Source organism: Glycine max, chromosome 9 (assembly GCF_000004515.6).
Source record: "Glycine max cultivar Williams 82 chromosome 9, Glycine_max_v4.0, whole genome shotgun sequence".
In the NCBI taxonomy this organism is placed as follows: domain Eukaryota; kingdom Viridiplantae; phylum Streptophyta; class Magnoliopsida; order Fabales; family Fabaceae; genus Glycine; species Glycine max.
In genome coordinates this window covers 34,939,634-34,946,541 of record NC_038245.2, presented here as the reverse complement: position 1 = coordinate 34,946,541, position 6,908 = coordinate 34,939,634, and positions in this window count along the sequence as shown.

The window sequence follows — 6,908 nt, the reverse complement described above, 5'->3', positions numbered from 1 at the left end:
TTCCAGCATCCAATTTCTCGTTTATAAAGTGGTGATCAATCTCAATGTGCTTCGTTCTATCATGTTGAAAAGGATTGTGAGCTATGCTTATTGTAGCCTTGCTGTCACAATACAACTCCAATGGGAGTTCTATTGCCATCTTGAGTTCTTCTAAGAATCTATAAAATCCACAATCCTTCACATATCCCTTGGGCCATTGCTCTAAATTCAGCTTCTGCACTGCTTCTCGCAACAACACCTTCTTTTTTGCTTCTCCAAGTCACTAGATTTCCCCACACATAGGTGCAATATCTTGAAGTAGATTTTTTTGTAACATCTCAATTTTCGTAAACTAATTTAAAATGGATTGTTATTTGTAAATAAATAGAGTTTTAAAAAAAATGATGAGGTTTTATAATTAAATAAATAAGGAGAAATAACTTTATAAATTAAAATAATGGTTTGAGAGAAAATAAAAAGAATATTTTATTATTCATTTGATGGAGAATAAAATAGAGTTTTTTTTATAAAATAATAAAAAGAGTAAATAATAGGTCGTGAATACCCCTAGCTATAAATAAAAAAATGTTAGGTTAGTTTTCAGACTCCTCAACCGCCTCTCAATTTCTTTTTTCCTTCTCAACCTCTCTTTTCCCGCAGACCAGCAAACATATCTTTGAAAAATGATGTTCTCGAACTCATTCACCGTTGGATCGTCGTGAAATTTAAGCATCAGATTCGCCACTTAATTCCGAACATTCTCACCGTTAGGAATTTGAAAATCATGTCTGAGCTTAGAGGAATATCCTTCGCATTGTAGCCTTTTATTTTCCCGTAGAAACTCAAAACTGTCTCGGTAAAACTACGATCCCGGATTACTTAACCGTTGGACTGTAGTCAAATTTGGATATGTTGTTCTAAATTCAATTCCTCACACTTTCACCGTTGGGATTTACAAGATAATAGTTGTGGGAGGAGAAAAAGGAATCGCATGAAGATAGTACAAATGGAGGTTTCAATCCCTTCTCATTCTCTCTAATGTTTGGGAACTCTATCAGAGCAACCAAAAAAATCTCAGGAACTTGTTGGAAATGTCTTTATCGTTGTTGGAAGACACGTGAGCCTGTTTAGAGGTAAGGGATGAGTTATTCACAATTGGGGGTTAGTGAGAACATGTGCAGGGATCCTTAGAGGATTAAATTGAGATTTTATTTTGTGATGTTTATTAAATTACAATTTTTCCTTCATGATTATAAATAAAATATTGATGTTCTGATGAGAATTGCTTGATAAATTGTGCTCTTGATATTTGTATATTTTGACCTATGATTTTGATATAATTGTGTAATATTATTTGAGGGGTTGTAGTCCCCAGGTTGTGATAGTCTTTTGTATAAATTGTTATATTAAGGATATGAAATAATGATTCAAATTGTGAGTATGTGGTGAATTGAACATGTGATGAATGATGGAATACATGTATATTGAGATGTGTATTGTGTTGTGAGCTATGAATTGTACAATCACACAACTGTAAGACCCTTTAAAGACGACGAGTATTGTGATGAGATCCATGATGGGAATCCGACGAGTTTAATCACAAGCGCGCCGAGTTAAAATGATTTTGAAAATAATTGAGTAGTTGTGTGTATTGCATAGTTCATAGGTAAAGTGTGTATGATTCATGAGGTGTGATAATATGTTATTTTGAGATTATAACATTGTGATTGAAATTGACTGTATGTGATAAATTGAGTATGCACGTGATTGAGATGTTGTATGCATTGAGTTGTAAACTATGGATTGTACAATCACATGACTATAAAACCCTTTAAGGGCGACGAGTTAATACTAAGTCCTTTTAAGGGTGACGAGTTAATGCTAAGTCCCGTTAAGGGCGATGAGTTAAAAATATTTGAGAACAATTGAGGAGTCGTGTGTTTTGTACAGTTCATAGATAGAGTCTGTGTACTAAAATGTTTTCTGGGTTGGACCTGAATCAGGAGGGAGAGGCCCTAACGGACTCTTCGGAATGTAGGCCTTGAGGGTCACCCGGTTTGAGTGCTCCTTTAAGCATGTGTCGATCCCACATGGTTGGAGCATTCTCGCTAAACACTGTGACCCTGACTGGTCTCCCTATGATGTTACCTAGTGAGAGTGACTTGACTTGCTAGTGTGTGGTTTGTCTTGTCATGTACTCCTAAGCGCCCGACGAGGTTTTTCATTGACAGGATACCACATTGCATATAGGATTGAGTCTTAGTGTATCTGCTGCATAACGCTTGTGTATTGTTCTATATTGATTGATTTGATGATATTGTGTTTTGACTATTGAGTATGCAAATGTTATGAAAACGAATGAGACGTGTGGTGAAATAACGTGAGTTATGCTCAAGTAAATTGTATTTAGTTATATAATATTTATACCTATATGTTGTCTTATTTTTATCTATTAGTTAGGAATGTGATAACTCACTCCCTCTGTTGTTTGTGTTTGGATTCTGTGATGATCTTAAACTTTGTGTTCGGGGGAGTAGATGACTAGGTGAATTACTTTAAGGAACCTTATGCTGAAGGGCGTCGGGACACAATGCTCTGATAGGATGTGACATTAGGGTATAAGTTGCTATATTAATTGTATGAGGTCTTGAACAACCTTGTTTTGAACCGAAATAATTTATTAATTATTTGAACAAGTTTTATTATGGTATTAGAAAAGTGAATATGAGTCTTTTATCCTTTTGAAAGGCTTGTATTTAAATGTATTTTAAATTTTTTTTTATTAAATTTGATCTCTTATTTCTTTTATATATATATATATATATATAGAGAGAGAGAGAGAGAGAGGGTGTCACATTTTCTGTCTGTAACAGACCCTGCCCAGTCTACATCAGTGAAAACAACAACATTCCTTTCATTATTTTTCTTAAAAAACAGAGCTTTTCCCGGATTGCTCTTTAAGTACCTCAAAATTCGGTAGACTGCCTCAAGGTGTTCTTCATAAGGAGAGTGCATAAATTGACTTACAACACTCACTGAAAAAGCAATGTCAGGTCGGGTATGAGACAAGTAAATCAATTTGCCAACTAACCTTTGGTATCTTCCAACATCAACAGGAACACTTCCTATTTCCCAAAGTTTCCCTTTGGGATCCATGGGGGTATCTGCTGGTCTACAACCACTCATTCTTGTTTCTTCCAAGAGGTCTAGAATATGCTTCTGTTGGGAAACAACAATTCCCCTTTTTGAGTGAGAAACCTCCATGCCAAGAAAGTACCTCAAGGATCCCAAGTCCTTGATCTCAAATTCTGCTGTTAAGTTCTTTTTTAGCCTAGCCAATTGCACTTCATCATCTCTAGTGAGGATGATGTCGTCAACATAGACTATTAGTGCAGCAATTTTCCCTTTAGAAGAAAATTTTGTAAATAAGGTATGATCTGCTTGGCCTTGAGAATATCCTTGTTTTTTAACTGATTGGGTAAATTTTTCGAACCATGCCCTTAGAGACTACTTGAGTCCATAAAGAGACTTTTCTAGTTTACAAACCTTTGTCCCAAATCTGTGTTCGAAGCCAAGAGGACTATCCATGTATACCTCTTCCTCCAAGTCGTCATTGAGGAATGCATTTTTAACATCTAATTGGTGCAAAGGCCAATCCAAGTTTGCAACAAGTGATAGGAGAATTCTAACCGTGTTTAACTTTGTGACCGGAGCAAAGGTCTCTGAGTAGTCTATACCATAGGTCTAAGTGAATCCCTTAGCCACCAATCGTGCCTTGTATCTGTCCACTGAACCATCAAAGTTATACTTGACAATGAACACCCACTTGCAACCCACGGTATTCTTTCCATTTGGCAAAGGCATAACACTCCAAGTATGGTTCTTCTCAAGAGTTCTCATCTCCTCAAGGAAAGCTTCCTTCCACTTTGGAACCTTTAGAGCTTCCTAAATATTTTTTGGAACTTCTACACAAGACAACCGGGAGGTAAACGCAGCAAAAGATGAAGATAAATTTGAATATGACACAAATTTGGATAGAGGATGCTTAGTACAAGATCTAACTCCTTTTCGAAGAGCTATGGGTATATTCATTTCAGAAGGGTTATCTTGATCATTGGAGTTAGAAGAAGAAGGTTTACCTATACCACTAACTAAATTCTCCCTCGGTTCAGACTCATGGTTATGCTGGAGAGTTTGTGCATCTTCAACTTCCTTGTTTCTCCTCATGTAAACCTTTCCTTTCCAAATTTGGTCACAATCAATGAGCCCGTTTGCTACTCCTCCTCAACCTCAAAATACACATTCCATGCAAACTAGATCAAAGTCAAGTATTGTACAACCTCGTTACATCCAACTTTACTTCTAACTGCTACTGAACCTACTTTTGTTAAACATGCTCTCTCATCTCCTGAGTGGAAGGAAGCTATGTAGCAAGAGTACAATGCTCGCATGCCCAGTAACACTTGGTCTCTGGTCCCGTTACCCTCAAGCAGAAAATCCATTGGCTGCAAGTGGATTTTCAGGGTAAAATAAAATCTTGATGCCTCTATCTTGAAGTATAAAGCTCGGTTGGTGGCCAAGTGATTTAATCAAATCCCTGGTCAGGATTATTCAGAAACTTTTTCACCTATTGTGAAACCTCACAATAAGAATAATGTTGACAATTGCTCTTACTCATCACTGGTCTATTCAGAAAATCGATGTGAACAATGCTTTCTTTTATGGCTATTTGGAAGAAGAAGTCTACATAACACAGTCACCTGGATTCGTTGATTCTGATAAAAGTATGGTCTGCAAACTCAAGAAAGCTATCTATGGGTTAAAACAAGCACCTAGGGCCTAGTATGAAAGATTAACCAAAACACTACTGACTTTTGGCTTTGTTCAAAGAAAGTGTGATCCATCCCTTCTAGTGTTCAACACTGATTCTAAGTGTCTTTATCTGTTGATATGTATTGATGATATTATCATCACAGGGTCATCTCCAGTTCTTATTTGAAACTTAATTACCAAACTACATGTTGTTTTTGCTCTTAAACAGCTAGGAAACTTGGATTATTTTCTGGGTATTGAAGTAAAACATTTGAGTAATGGTTCTCTATTGTTATCTCAAGCTAAATATATTTATGATTTGCTTGAAAAGGCTAAGATGGTTGATGCCAAACCAATATTCACTCCTCTGCCCTCTGATCTCAAGTTAACTAAACATGGTACAACTAAGCTTGTTTCAGTACCTGTTGTTGATGATGCTACCCTCTATCGGTCGGTTGTTGGGGCACTTCATACATTAATGTAACTAGGCCAGAAGTGAGCTACAATGTAAACAATGTCTGTCAGTTTATGTCAGAACCTATGGAGGAACATTGGAAGGCTGTCAAGCGTATCTTAAGATATCTAAAGGGTACTATAGACTATGGGTTGTCTTTAAAATCTGCTCCTCATGGAGAACTCTATACTCTAGAAGCTTTCTGTGATGCTGATTGGGGAATGGATATAGTTGACAGAGGATCAATTTCAAGGGAATGTATTTTCTTTGGTCCTAATTTTGTTTCTTGGTGGTCAAAGAAGCAGTCCTCTATTGCTCGATCAACTACAGAAGCTCAATATCGAAGCTTGGATGTTTCTGCATCAGAACTTCTATGGATTCAATCCTTACTAAGAGAACTATGTATTAAAATTACTACTCCAGCTGTCTATTGTGATAATCTCAGCACTGTTGCTTTGAGTCACAATCCTGTTCTTCACTCAAGGACCAAACACATGGAATTAGACATCTTTTTTGTGAGAGAAAAAGTTTTGGATAAATCTCTGCTGGTGTGTCTTGTTCCTGCCTATGCTCAACTTGCTGATGTGTTGACAAAACCTCTTGCCAAGCAGTCTTTTCTGAATTTGTGATCCAAATTCAGTGCTTTCTTTCACTGAGTTTCAGAGCACTCTATGTTTGAGTGAGGAATAATAGTGTATAGTAGATACAGATGAGTCATTGCTGACTCAACACAAGAGTTAGTTAGTTAAGCTAACTACTTCTATAGTTAGAACTCTCAATAAATACCCTACTTTGTTAGTCTGTTGCAACTAACTCATTCATAAATACAACAACAGTTTCATAATAGTCTACTTTTCTCTCTCACCTCATTGGAAATCTACATTTAAGAAGTATACCATTATTTTGGAAAAGGTGGAAAATCAATTAAGCTTTGTTGAAAGGAAAATGTTAGCAACACACTTTACTACACACTATTATTGAGAATCACAAAATTGTGAACATCTCACTCCATATTTAGTGAGTCCCCACTCATAATTTTGTAGTTTCTAATAAATTTTAACCAATGGTAGTGTGTTGGAGAGTATGTTGCTAGCAATCTTCTTGTTCCAATTCTAGGAAATTTCAATTGGACTGTTTAGTAGGTTAGCCCCTGTTTTCGCTATCTGGATAGTTGGCGTTAGTTATTGATAAGTTTGAGGCTGGCATGACTTGGATGAGCCTGTGGTCATCTCAGTTAGGTGACAATCACAATTTGGGTCACGCAAAATTGCAATGTGTTTAGTTCAAAATTGTTATATATAAGTGTTTCATGAAAAGGTTAGATCTGATATTGATTGTGCAACAGACCATGACACAAAATTATGATAACAAAAAACCAATTGCTTTACAAATGCAATGGAAGTGTTTTGACTCAAGCAGGAAGGGTTGACATTACACAGGCAAGGCAAACACAATCATTTCAATTTCCCACAGAAGTCATAAATCTAATTATTAACATAAAGAGATAAACTCGGAAGAAAAAAGGTGTTTTCATCTTGTTCCGAAAACTTCGCTCCGAATTTTATTAAGAAAACAGCTTTACAAAATTAAAATATTAGCACATAAACAGCTTTATCAGATATTACTCTATAATCTAGCTTTTCCTCCTAGACAAGTTACACAT